Source organism: Taudactylus pleione, unplaced genomic scaffold (assembly GCF_031769625.1).
Source record: "Taudactylus pleione unplaced genomic scaffold, aTauple2 ptg000903l, whole genome shotgun sequence".
Lineage (NCBI taxonomy): Eukaryota > Metazoa > Chordata > Amphibia > Anura > Myobatrachidae > Taudactylus > Taudactylus pleione.
This window is the reverse complement of record NW_028285304.1, coordinates 1,769,010-1,783,850: the sequence shown is the minus strand read 5'-3', so window position 1 is coordinate 1,783,850 and position 14,841 is coordinate 1,769,010. Positions and strand designations below refer to the sequence as shown.

At 47.9% G+C, this 14,841-nt stretch overlaps 1 pseudogene; it reads right to left on the bottom strand.

Annotated features, from left to right (window-relative positions):
• Positions 1–1,374: 1,374 nt before the first annotated feature.
• Positions 1,375–14,841, bottom strand: part of LOC148473978 (E3 ubiquitin-protein ligase TRIM7-like) — a 43,362-nt pseudogene continuing 29,895 nt past the window's right edge.

The following is a 14,841-nucleotide window of genomic DNA, read 5'->3' as shown; positions in this document are numbered from 1 at the left end:
GTCTCCTAGCAATGACCAGGACCAGCATGCACAGCGGTTACTGATGCTGGAGTTCATATCTCCTAGCAACCATCTGGACCTGAAGAGGTAGTGAAACACCGCGCTGGCCACCGCGGCACCTAGCACCTGTGAGGTGCGTTCTTTAGGCTTTGAAAATAGGCCACATATATGAGCTAATAAGATTTAAATGTCAGATTATATCAATCTTGCTGCCCTAAGGCCCATCTATTGTTTCACAAGCAATTCTGTTACATTTCCGTCAAGTTTTAATCTCGTTGACTATTACATTGGACCAGTTGTATGTTTAACATTAGAGACATTAGAGTGTTGTGTTGCAGTGAGAATGAGTGAAGCACATTTGTTCGACTATCGTCACATTCAGTGGCGGCTCCAGGGTTTAGAGCACCCTGTGCTGGCTCAGAAGAGGGCGCGGGCAAAAATGGGGATGTGGCCTAATTACCATAGGTCACGCCCCCTATGTGACGTTATTTGGAGGCGTGCCCACATGTCCACGGTAGTACACATAGGGCCTGATTCAGACCCGCTCGCGAGCGCTATGCACTCGCAAGCGGGTCGATGGTGGCCCAGTGCGCATGCGCACGACGGAGCCGGCTCCGTCGTGCGCATGCGCGAGACCCGGATAGCGATGGGCAAGCCGTCGCTCCGGGTCTCGCTACAAAGGGGGCGTGCTGTCGATGTTGAGTGACAGCATGCCCCCTTTGGTGGGCGGGCCGGGGGCGAGGCTGCCCAGACGGAGGTGTTCCCATGGGAAAGCCTACCGTCTGGGGCCGGCCCCACTGACATCACAAGTGATGTCAGTGGGAGTGCTTTTGGCTCTGTTAGAGCCGAAAGCACTCTGGGGCTTGCGGCAACGAGACCCTACCGCAAGGGTCTCGTCGCAAGCCCGATGGTCGCGATGGTCTTGACCATCGCGACCATCTTCCTGCCTGCTCTCTATAGCTGTGGGTGGTCACCCACAGCTATGCGAGCGGCCAGGAGGCCGCTCTAAAAAAGAAGAAGGCCGGCCCTGATTCAGAGCGAGCACTCTGTCAGAGTGTCCGGCTCTGAATCAGGGCCATAGTGCGTACACAGTTGACGATTTGAACGATTTGTCATTATGATCCGTCGGAATCGGGCAAATCGTTCAAAATATCATCTAATGTGTACCCACCTTCAGTGAACCAGAGGCGGCATTATCCCACAGAAATGTATATTTCTATATTTATAATGACAATTTCTATGGGAACAACTCCAGAAACACTGGTCATGTGGTTACACAGGGCAAGGGGCTCAGCTGTAGCTCCACCCACTGCTCCTATCTATTACTTAATGTATTCTCCTTACGGTGATGTCACCAGTCTCTGGGTCAATCTCTTATGGTAATTTCTCCCAGCTCCTGACTCCCCCAGATATAGTGATACAACCATCCCATAAACATAATGCAGCATGAAGGGGCTCAGTGAAGGTGGCAGTGACTGTGTGTAAGTGTCTGATAGGGTGACACAGAGAATAAAAGGACAGCTGTCCTGCCTCAAAATCCAGGTATATCCTCACTCTGTCACAGGAGATATTGTAAGCTGCCCAGATGCCTGTACTGCTATGTAGCACTGAGTACTGATTATACCCCCTACACATACACCAGGACTTATTACTATATCCAATGCCTGACTGATCTTCTCTCCTGTCTATACTGGGATAACACATCCCCACCATCCACTGCTCTGACTTACTGACATCCACTTCCCAGTAATGACGCCCTGAGGAAAATCTACTGGTGCTTATTACCTGATCACACTGAAATCTCTCTGGTGTTTTTGGATGATTCTGGTTTGGTGACCATTATACAGTTTTTCTGTCATCTGATATATGTATATAATTACCAGCTGTGGTTACATCCAGTAATAGGTCTGTAGCTTCCTGCACATAGATCCCTGTATTTATACCTGTTATTATATCAGATAATGTGTGTAATGTCCCTGAGATGAGACCCACATCCAGATCTCCTGCACCATGGACCTGGTTATCATGTCTCTCTGTGTCCTCAGTATCACACAAGTCACCTGTGTCTGGTTCCTGTAGGACAGTCACTGGATCAGACATGTTACACAGCTCCTCAATGTGACGCATCTTCCTGGACAGCTCGTCCTTCTTTATTTCCAGCTGCTGGATCAGATCAGAGACTGAGAGTAAACGTGCTGTTCCTGCCTGGAGATCTCACACATGACTCTCATCTCCAGGTCTTCCAGCTGTCTCCTGATGTCTCTATACAGGGCAGTGACTGTCTCTGTTACACCAGCTGCTTTTCCCTGATCTTCTCTCCTGCGCTCCTGCAGGCTCTGGGCTCTATTCTCAGTCTCCTCTCTCTTTGTGGTCAGTTTCTGCAGAATAATTCTCAGCTTTTGCTTTTTCTTCTCAGAGGCTTCTTCAAGCATCTCCACTAGATGTTGCCAATGTTTTTCAGCCAAACAGCAGGACACACAGATACAGGCAGCGTCATCAGTGCAATTATCCAGGATCTTCTTATGGACGGAGCATTTCCTGTTCCCCAGGGAAGTGGTGGGATCAGATAAGACGTGTTCTGCTGACTTGCTGTGTACTCTCAGGTGATTATCACACAGAGAAGCCTCACACAGCAGACAGGATTTAGCAGCAGGTACAGGAGAGTGAATGCAGTAAGTGCAGAAGATCCCAGTCTCCTCCTGATCTGGCTGAGTAGACAGGAAACTCCCCACTATGTTACACAGAGGAATGTTCCGTATTAGTGCAGGACGCTCCTGACACTCTGCTCTACATTCAGGACAGGTATAAACTCCAGACCCCTCCTGTGTATCCAGCACACGATCAATACAGACCCGGCAGAAGTTGTGCCCACATCTCAGGGTTACAGGATCTGTATAAATGCTCAGGCAGATGGAACAGACCAGCTCCTGTCTCAGATCAGCAGACGCCATCGCTGGCAGCAGGAGAGAGAAATGAAAGTGAACTTTGACAAACAGAAACCGGTAGGGTCACAATAGCAGGGCGAGACTGATCTTATATTCAGCTATACTAATGGTCACATCTACTTCTTATGGTAAAGCTTTTATTTAGAAAACTATGTATTTTGTATCAGTGTCTGATAGGAACAAAGTTACCTCCTGGTCTAACAGGTGCAGTACCATGCTGTACATATTGGGCCTGATTCTGAGGTAGCGTGCGCACAGAGCCTGGAGTCGCAGTTGAGGCGCATGAGAGACACATGGTCTTAGAAATGTGTTGAAAATGTAGTGGGTGTTCTTTGGCGATGACAGGGATGATCCTTGTTATGGCAGTGATTGCGTACACAGACATTCACATAGGAGGCCTGTTCAGAGAAACAGCACCTCCGATAGGCTGGTGTAAGATTTGATGTTGCTTCTAAAGATGCACCAATTGGCATTTTAGCCTCTATGGGTGCTCAAAGTGGGCGTCTCTGTCCTTGCACACTCAGACACACATTTGTACACTAGGGAAGGTCTCTGCGCCAGCATTTGAATAAAGTCGCTGGTGGGCAACCGGCAAATGCTGCAGACATGGAATTGGCCTAGTACACCTTAGTGTCAGCAACATTTTATTTGTTTCATATAGAAACGTGTTTTATACACCCGCAACATGGCTCCTATTTTAATTTCCCTTCAGCTGTAGTACACCATATTGCCCGGGTAATTAAGTTTTTTTATGTGATTTCGTTCAAAACCATCCAGTAGAAGGCCCAGAGCAGGCTCCCTGGGTTAAAGTTCTGCCCGACGCACTCCACCATGAGGTACAATCGGGACCCCAACCACTCTATTAGGCATCCCAGACCAATTGCCACCCCACTGTGAAGTTTTCATCCTAACCCATCCAGTAGAAGGCCCAGAACAGGCTCCCCGGGTCAAAGTTCTGTTCAGCGTACACCAACAGGGGTCCAACCAGGACCTCAACCCCCTACTATGTCTTCTGGGATCCATTGTGAAGTTTTGACCCAAAATTTGTGATGTAATCCAAATCTACCCAGTGGAAGGCCCAGAACAGGCTTCCTGGGTAAAAGTTCTGCCCGGCACACTCAGCCATGAGGTCCAACTGGGACCCTAACCTCTCCATTAGGCATCACAGACCAATTGCCACCCCTCTATGAAATTTTCATTCAAATCCATCCAGTGAAAGGCTTAGAACAGGCTGCCCAGGTCAAAGTTCTGCCCAGCATCCCCAGGTCAAAGTTCTGCCCAGCGTACACCAACAGGAGGTCCAACCGGGACCTCAACCCCTAGTATGTCTGCTGGGATCCAATGTTACCACTATGTGAAGTTTTCATCCAAATACATCCAGTGGCTGGCTCAGAACAGCCTCCCATGTCAAAGTTCTGCGCAGTGTACACCAACAGGAGGCCAGTCGGGGACCCTAACCCCCCTAAAGCCTGGCCAAGATCCACCTCACATTGGTTTAATCCCAATTGGTGCAGGTGTGCCCGAATGCATAACTGGACAGACAAACAAATAAACAAACAGACCAATACATTTTAGATATAAGACTAGCTGAAGTACCCGGCATTGCTCTAAGTTTTATTACATGATATCGTCCAAATCCATTCATTGGAAAGCATAGAACAGACTCCCTGGGTCAAAGTTCTGCCTGATGCACTCTGCCGTGAGTTCTTATCGGGACTCCAACCACTCTATTAGGCATTACAGACCAATTGCCACCCTCTGGGTAATTTTCATCCTAATTCATCCAATGGAAGGCCCAGAATAGGCTCCCCGGGTCAAAGTTCTGCTCAGCGTCCCTGGGTGAAAGTTCTGCCCAGTGTACACTAACGGGAGGTCTGACTGGGATCTCAACCTCCTAGTATGTCTTCTGGGATCCAATGTTACCACTCTGTGAAGTTTTCATCCAAATCGATCCAGTGTAAGGCTCAGAACAGACTCCCCGGGTCAATGTTCTGCCCAGTGTACATCTGCAGGAGGCTTGACCGGGACCCTAACCCCCTTAAAACCTGGCCAAGATCCAATTGGACCACCTCACATTGGTTTCATCCCAATCAGTGCAAGTGTGTCTGAATGCATAACTGGGCAGACAAATTAACAAACAGACCAATACATTTTATATATAAGACTAGCTGAAGTACCCGGCATTGCCCTAAGTTTTATTATGTGATGTCATCCAAATTCATCCAGTGGATGGCATAGAACAGACTCCCTGGGTCAAAGTTCTGCACAGTGTCCCCGGGTCAAAGTTCTGCCCAGCATACACCAACAGGAGGTCCGACCGGGACCTCAATCCCCTAGTATGTCTTCTGGGATCCAATGTTACCACTCTGTGAAGTTTTTGTCCAAATCCATCCGGTGGAAGGCTCAGAACAGACTCCATGGGTCAAAGTTCTGCCCAGTGTACACCAACGGGAGGTCCGACCATGACCTCAACCCCCTACTATGTCAACTGGGATCAAATGTTACCACTCTGTGAAGTTTTTGTCCAAATTATGTGATGTAATCCAAATCCAGGAGGCCCAGAACAGGCTCCTTGGGTCAAAGTTCTGCCAGGTACACTCTGCCGTGAGATTTGGCCGGGACTCCAACCACTCCATTAGGCATCTCAGACCACTTGCCACCCCATTGTGAAGTTTTCATTCAAATCCATCCAGTGGAAGGCCCAGAACAGGCTCCCCGGGTCAAAGTTCTGCCCCGCGTACACCAACGGGAGGTCCAACCGGGACCCTAACCCCCCTACTATGTCTTCTGGGTTCAAAGTTCTGCCCAGTTTACACCAAGGGGAGGTCTGACTGAGACCCTATCCCCCCTAAAACCTGACCAGGATCCAACTGGACCACCTTGCGTTGGTTTTATCCCAATTAATGCAGGGGTGTCTGAATGCATAACCGGACAGACAAACAAACAAACAGACAGACCAATTCATTTTATATATAAGATAATGGGGGAGATGTACAGTACTAAGTCTTGGAGAGAGATAAAGTGGAGACAGATAAAGTATTAAACAATCAGCTCCTAACTGTCACATAACTGGCTCTGTTTGAAAAATGACAGTTAGGAGCTGATTGGTTGGTATCTTATCTCTCTCCACTATATCTCTCTCCAAGGCTTTGTACATCTCCCCCAATGTGTATTGTCTAAATGAAACTCCACATTTCTGTAAATTTCTAGAAATGTAAGAGAGATATTGCGCCAAAGGAATTTGGAAAGTTCTAATATTTTGGCAAATTTATCCGTGATACTGTATTTAAAGCAGCATATTTTTGCCTTAAATAATAAAAAGTCTCCTTAAATCTCGCAGCTTAATTGCCTAATTCTCGACACATCCCAAATACTGCAAGCTAATACATTTGGCCCTTGATGAAGAAAATGCTTCAGTGCCATTTTCCCCCAGCATACATCGTATCATTCCTAGTTACATGATTGGTTGAAATGTTCACAGATCCAACAGAGGCCATCAATGAAAGCGGTAGAGTGAGTAGAGGGAGTAGTTTCTAGAGAGGGGGGTCTTAAATTGCTTGGTTTTAGAGCGAGTGTGGCCAGTCCATGAAGAGGCCATAATTAGCACTTAACCAGCTGTAATATGCTCATACAAAGTGTATTGTGTACCATAATTCCAGCATATACAGGACCAGCGATCACAGTATGCCATTAGATGTGGCAGTAGGGCCATCCTGCCTGATCTGACTGGTTTTATGTCAGATGTGGGCACCATTCCTGAGCATTGGAGCTAGTCCGGGAGTCTGAGGGAACAGCAGAAGAACCCAGCACTGCACTAGACATATATGTACATATTGGTCTCCTTATGCACTGGATAGTGTATTATTATACAGTATTAATAATTATTCCTATTGACGGTCTATAACAGTGCACCCCTAAAACTGTATGTTTTCCTGATCTCATAGTTGGCGCACAGGTGCAGTCAGTGGCGGATTGGGAATGTAAAGTGGCCCTGGAAAAAAAATGTGGAAGAGGCCCTAAGTGCGTGCGCCCGAAAGTGGATTGGGCCTAATTACAAGAGGTGTGGCCTAATGAGAAATGCCATGCCCACAAGCCACTCCCCCCATTTTTTTCATGCTGGGGCATGCCCACAGCTCCAGGAAATGATAGCCATGCCCCCAATCCCTCTCTCCAGTGAATAAGCACAGCGAGCAGGTGAATGAGTATTTTCTTACCTATATGATCTCTCTGCAGCTGGGAACCTCTGAAGAAATTGATCCTTCTTGGACAGGTAGTTTCTTGAGTCGGTGATCACTATTCATGCTGAGATCACATGGTCCGGAAGCCGCCTGTTTGTGTAGCAATAAAGCCAATGTCACCATCATGCAACAGAGGTTTAACCAGATAATACATAGAAACAGAAGTTTTGGGGTAGGACAAGATGGGAGTTTCCTATATTGAACAATTTAACATTAATAAAATATATTTGCTCATTTGGTACCATTTGCATTAGAATATGGTGTCATTAGAATTGTTATTTTACTGATGATTACTGTGCCCCAGTGTTTTCTTCTTATAGTACCAGCGTTCCTACCATCCTATATGTGTGTCTCCAGCACCATCGCCTTGGTGTGTCTCCAGCCTATCCCCTCTCATGTGTTTCTTCAGTGCTATTCCCCTGCGCCTCTCCAGTGCCATCCCCAATTCTCTCTGGCATCATCCGCCTGTGTCTCCCCACAGTGCCATCCTCCTGCGTCTCCCAGGCACCATCATCCTGTGCCTCCCCAGCGCCATCATCCTGAGTCTCCTCAGTGGCATCTTCCTGCCCTAGCACAGAATAGCCCCCCTTTCTCACACACAGGTCATCTCCCCTTAGCACAGAATACCCCCCCCCACAGATTATCTCCCCCGCCCCTAGTATAGCACACTCCCCCTCCCCTGCAGACAGATCATCATCTCCTCCGCCGTTAGTATACCAGAGCCCCCTCTGCCAGACAGATCATCATCTCCCCTGCCCCTAGTATACCAGAGCCCCCTCCCCACAGACAGATCATCATCTCCCCTGCCCCTAGTATACCAGAGCCCCCTCCCCACAGACAGGTCATCATCTCCCCCACCCCTAATATACCAGAGCCCCCTCCCCACAGACAGGTCGTCATCTCCCCCACCCCTAGTATACCAGAGCCCCTTTCCCATAGATAGATCATCATCTCCCCCACCCCTAGAGTAGTAGAGCCCCCTCCCCATGGACAAATCATCCCCCCCTAGTATAGCAGACCCCCCCACAGAAATATCATCTCCCCTTAGAACAAAATGAGCCCACCCCACCCCAGACAGATCATCTCAGTATAGCAGCCCCCTCCACAAAATATCTCCCCTTAGAACAAAATGAGCCCACCCCACAGACAGATCATCTGATCACAGTATAGCAGCCCCCCATCCCCCCCAGAGAAAGACGGTCTCCCACAAGTTCAGCATATGTCCCCTGCAGATCTCCCCTCCCCCTAAGACAGGTCAACTTCCTTTCGGCCTCCCCCTTGGACAGATGATCTCATTCTCCCCTTAGCAGGGCCCCCACCTCAGACATCCTGAGTCTCACTCCATCTCCCAGCCCCATTGCCCTGCACAGTGCACTGCAAGTCTGCACTGCTGCAGCTAGCCAGATTGTCTCCTCTCTGCTCTGCCCTCTCCCCAGGCTGTGAAATTAAACTTGACACTTCACAACCTGGGGAGGGAAGAGTAGAGAGGAGATGATCGGGCTAACAGACTGCCTGGACGGCCCCCCACCCCCGCCGCAACTTACCTCCATTGCGTCGCGGTCACGCCAACGGCCGCTGTCACCCACGGGCCCCGCAACTTCCAATCTTGTTAAGTCCTCCGCGGCGTGTGACAATGACAGCATGCTGGGCGGGGCTTAAGCTCCTCGCGAGAGGCTAAGGCACGGCCACACAGAGCTGACAGGCAGCCGGGTGCGCCTGTGAAAAAAACACAACGTGGTCTCTACAGGAGCCGGCTGGTGACACAAATAAGGGGGCGGGGCCTCATTAGAAAAGCGGCCCCGCATCCAATCGGCCCACCGGGAATTTTCCCGCAGAAAATACCTTCCAATCCGCCCCTGGCTGCAGTTATTAGTTACCGACTGACAAATGTTAAAAGAGCCGCACCAACTGCTTCCCCAAACACTGCCAAACATTACTGGCTGGGACTCACTGGCAGTTGGTGTGGCTCCCTTATTTGAATTTTTGGACTGTGCTGCAGCCTCAACTCTGGAGCCTCTACTGATAACAATCAGGGCCGCCTAGAAGAACCTTGGGGCTCACACGTCATGGGCCTCCAGCCCATGAGCACAATGTTGTGTATACAAAACTGCAAAGTGTTATTTCTATTAAACTTTATTTATAAGGCGCCACAAGTGTTCCGCAGCGCCGTACAGGGGGCAAAACAATAAGACAGTACAGGGTAAAATGGTACAGTACAAAACAGTGGACAAGTAACAATTAGCACTACAAATCTCAACACAGCAACTGATGTCAATATTCAGTGGAATCTGAAACACGTAGCTATTGGCATGGGCGCATAAAACCAGACTTACTGACTTTCTGGTTGTCCCCTCCGGGAGGGGGTAGCCAGGTCAGCTTCCTCCTCACAGCAGGGGGGCATGGCGATAGGTGGGCAGTGCAGGGGGGGGCGTGGTGGCTCAATCGCGTCATGGTGGCCCCACCCCCCTCTGTAAAGAGCTAAAATGACAGGCACTGTAAAGCAGGGGGCGGGGCTGCCATGACGGGATTGTGCATGAATTGTGTCATCGCCCCCCCCCCCCAGACTGTCCACTCTTGCTCAGGAAGTGGGCAGCCACAGGTGTGGGGGTGTAGGTGCAGGCAGCAACGGGGGAGGGAGAGGCCCGCCGGCCGCCGGTTCTGGGAGACTTGCCTGCTCTTCTGGGAGCCGCCCGGCCATTGTGGGAGAGTAGGTAAGTCTTGGTTGTAGGAGTAGAGTCCAGGGGCAGACAGCCCAAGAAGAAAGTTCAGAGTGTAGCTGGTGTGCAAGAGAAGTAGGAAATGAGAACAGGAGGGAGGAGGGCCCTGCTCATGGAGCTTACAGTCTACAGATAGTCAACTGTCATTGTGTTGTTACAGATGTGCCCACATACACTTATCCTCAAATTGCACCAAATAGCCAGTCTAGTGCGCCACAGGCTCTGTGACTTAGCTGTGCCACATCACTATTCCTAAGTACCTAATACACTATAAGCAAACTAAAGGCCCCCATAGACGGTGCGATAGACGGTGTATAGTTCAGTGTGTGGGTATGATACCGGCCAGTGCGCGCTCCTGCGGGATCGCACATCGCTCCTCAAGATCTTTCTGCATGTTCAGTTGATCTGGGGGAGCGATGTACAATCCCATGCAGAGCTATGTGGGTGAGGGAGGGGGGGTACCGGCAAATCGGGCGGCTGGACACTTGATGACTCCGTGTGTGGGCACCGCCCGGTATGTCGGCCGTCGGATCGGCCGTCCCATCGCAAGGCGCATATCGCACCATGTATGGGCAGCTTAACCTTCTAATCTAAATACAATACTTTTTATTTACACCTTTAAAATGGGCTGGTGCTGCAGAGCAGTGCTCTGGAGACAACGGATTGTTAAGTATAAAGTGTTTATGGGCCCGGGGGCCCATGTGCAACGCACACCCTGCACCATTATAGAAAAGCCCCTGGTATAATGGGTAACCCTATGTGTAACTCAAGGTTTCTTTGGTCTTTTGTAAGATCCTTGTTCTATGTCCCGAAATGCTGTATCTGTGTCTTTATAGAGCAATAAAGAAGTGAACTTACATTTACATTCTGTCAACAATTCACATAAAGGTTTCTTTTTGTGACACAGGTGTTCCTCTGTCTAGTTTGTACTTACGATCACAGACACGGGGGTTTAACCTTTGTGGTGGTTTCCCTTGGTAGGTGATCTATATGTGTTAATTAAACTTTATTTTATTTGTATTTATATTGTTATTATATTTGTTTGTATAAATCTTGTATGAGATATTCATACCGTTTAAGACATGGCGTGTGCCTATTATATTGTATGTAGCTATCTCTATGTTTGTAACAGATGTAACCATCTTGATTTAAATGTATGTAACTACTTCAAGTATTTATGCACTGCTCGATACAATTAAAGACTAAATAGTAAACTCTAGTTGGATGGAACAGGTCATGTGGTGCAGGACCCGGCGGCTTATAATTGGGAGAAGGAGAAGGAACAACATATCTTGACAAAGGAGACAGGTGGTCTCCGAAACGCGTAGATGGTGTTCTAACACTGTGGCGGTGAGAGAGATGAGCGTGCTGGTGCAGGCGAGGACGAGATTGCTGCGGGTGATTACATCTACTCCGAGACCCGGGTTCTTCTAATGGAGTGGTTCGAAGCTTACTTGTGTCCTTCACCTTGTCGAAGCCGGATAATTGGCTGAGACAGGATCGGTTTAAAATTAGATCTGCGCGACGCCATTTTGTGAATGGCAATGAGACGGCATTTTGCGACTGGCCGCCCAGTGCCATCTTAGTGAAACTCGCCACTATAAGTACATATGGCAATGCTACTATTTAGCGTTGTGCGATTCCCATGCAATAGAAAAAAGTTAAAAGTCCTCACAACATAAATACAGACAGTCGCTAAAACATATAAACTAATTATCCCTGCAAGACACGCACCATAGTGTACTCCACAAAACACATAGTCGCACAATGCTAACTAGCGTCTTTTCCCAATTCCCCAATACTTACACACTGCACACTTACATGAAAGGTTCCCTAGTATTAAAGTGTAATATTCAAGGTTTATTCAGTGATTACTAATGTTGTGTAATAAAGGTTATTTGATATCTAAGGTTTAGTGTATGGTAAGCAGACCATGTCTGGTGTTGTACTGATCCACTGTGTCTCCACAAATTTCCGGTACCATCGGTGAGAAGATCAGAACCTGCGTCTGCAAACTATGGGCTATAGAGAGTTAAAACATTAAAATGTACTCTGTAATGTTAGCAGCTTAGATTAGCATGCAGCGGGAAAAGGGACACACAGTGCGGTTGGAGGCTGTTTGTGTCCATTTCAAATTGTCCAATGAACTATCCTGTAACAGAAACACCTTTAAGACGAACCAATGGAATCAAGCCAAACTTGCCTATTGTATTGCCAATCCCTGAAAGAATATATATGTGCGCTCTCTGACCTCAGTCTTGAGTCTTCTTGCTGTGCTGTTGACGGAGGTTTCTAATGCTGATGCCGGTATCTGGGCCCAGAGCGCGTGCATATGTAACAGTTGTACCTTGGGTCTGTATGATTTATTTGCGCTAATTGTCTTTAGATCACAGCATGTAACCATCTGTTTTTATACTGAATAATAACTTTTTGTGCTTTGGAACCACATTCAAAGTCTGAAGGCATTTATTTACAGTGCGACTCATTACGCTAAATTGCGACAATTTTAGAAGGTATAGGCAGGATTTAGAAGGTATAGGTAGGATTGTATAGAGGTTTAAAGCAGGTATCAATAACCTGCCGGCCAGCTACGAGACTCATCACATTCCCATGCACGGTTATTGTATTGTATTTTATGGTTTTTATCGTTTTATGATTTGTCCTATTGTAGAATGAATAAATTAATTTATACACAAGAGCGCTGCTGTCACAAGCTGCCGTAGCGGCTTGTTGGACATCAGTGCTCCTGGTGGCTCTTTCATGTCTGTTGCTAGGAGACGAGGATGCCGGGTGGCTTCTCCATTATATTCTCCTACCTGATTGCTATGTCACCTCCACCTGGTTCCGATTGGATCCTCTTCCTTTTTTTTTCCACTGCTGGTTCTCTGCTCTGATGCTGGCTATAGCATTCAGTACGTGGCTTCTGGTTCCTGTGTGTGGAATACATGCTCCTGTGTGTTTCAGTTCCTCATGTCCAGCGTGCATCTCAGCAGTCTCAGACACACTTCAGTGTTTGTGTGGACTTACTGCTATTAGCATCTCAGCAGCCTCAGATGCACTTCAGCATCTGTGTGGACTTACTGCTATCAACATCTCATCAGTCTCAGCCACACTTCAGCGTTTGTGTGGATTTTCTGCTACTAACATCCCAGAAGTCTCAGCCAAATGTCAGTGTCTGAGTGGACTTCCAACTCCTAACATCACGGTGGTCTCAGCCGCACTGCAGCATCTAATTGGACTCTAGTTATTAGACATTGCTGCAGTCTCAGTCACTCTTCTGTGTATGCGTGGACTTTCTGCTACTAACTTCATGGCAGTCTCAGCCAAGTACACATCAGCCCTCAAGGCTGCAACTCGGCCCAAGGCTGCACCTCAGCCAAATACACATCAGCCCTTAAGGCTGCAACTCGGCCCAAGGCTGCACCTCAGCCAAGTACACATCAGCCCTCAAGGATGCAACTCGGCCCAAGGCTGCACCTCAGCCCAGTACACATCAGCCCTCAAGGCTGCAACTCGGCCCAAGGCCGCACCTCAGCTAAGTACACATCAGCCCTCAAGGCTGCAACTTGGCCCAAGGCTGCACCTCAGCCAAGTACACATCAGCCCTCAAGGCTGCAACTTGGCCCAAGGCCGCACATCATCCAAGTACAAATCAGCCCTCAAGGCTGCAACTCGGCTCAAGGCTGCACATCATCCAAGTACACATCAGCCCTCGAGCCTGCAACTTGGCCCAAAGCCGCACCTCAGCCAAGTACACATCAGCCCTCAAGGGTGAAATTCAGCCCAAGGCTGCACCTAGTACACATCAGCCCTCAAGGCTGCAACTCGGCTCCAAGGCTGCACCTCAGCCAAGTTAACTTCAGCCCTCAAGGCTGCGACTTGGCCAAAGAACCACACCTAACTCTTGTTTTCCTCAGGCCTCTTGGGATGCATCTGTACCTCTCATCCTATTTTTTCCCTCTGAGAGGAGACGAGTGAGGGTCCATAAGTACAAACTAGACAAAGGAACACATGTGCTACAAAAAGAAACCTTTATGTGAATTGCTGACAGAATATAAATGTAAGTGCACTTCTTTATTGCTCTATAAAGACACCGATACACCATTTTTGGACATAGAATTAGGATCTTACACAAGACCAAAGAAACCTTGGGGTGCACATGAGGTTACTCATTAATGTGAGTTTTTTTTCAACAAAACTTTCTGTTGACAGAGCTTGAATGTAACTATCAGAGCCATTTCTTTATTAGAATAGTGTTAATCTGTGGCCTCTTTATTAGACTATCAATAAACTGTTCCCCTTTTATTAGAATAGCAGTAAATATTTTCTCTATTACCAAGAAAATTTCCCCACCCTCTTTGCTAGACTACAGTCTGATCTGTTCTCCTGGTGGTCTCATGACTGGGCAGGAAAACACCCTCACCAAAGAACTAATATAATGTTGTACCTGGACATAAGCTAAGGGAAAAGCCTGTAAAGTTTAAAAATATCTCAGTAGTGGTAAAGATTGTAATAAGTAAAGAAGTTGTGAGAAAGTCATCACTTTAAGGGCCGTTCTACCCAGGTATGATAGGGTTAGCTTTTTCCATCCCCAGAGTTCTTCAGTAATGACTCGAATCATTCGAGAAATATTAAGATCATGAAGGTGCTCAGGGTTCCTTGGCAGAGCAATCCCCCCAGTAGTCCAGGTGAGAGGAGGCCCAAGAGAATGAAAAGGAGGACCCCCAGGATGGAATAGGGGTAGGGGAATTTTAAGGACATAGCTGTTGATTTTTCTGCATTAATCACCAAGACAGGGATGTGAGATAAATAATAGAATATCATCTGCAAAAAACGTAATCTTAATTTTTCTCGCGCCATCACGCCCACCCGGGAATTGGGTCCAATGCTGCAATAAGACACGCAACAAGGTGTGGAGATCAAGGTTGAAGAGGAGAGAGT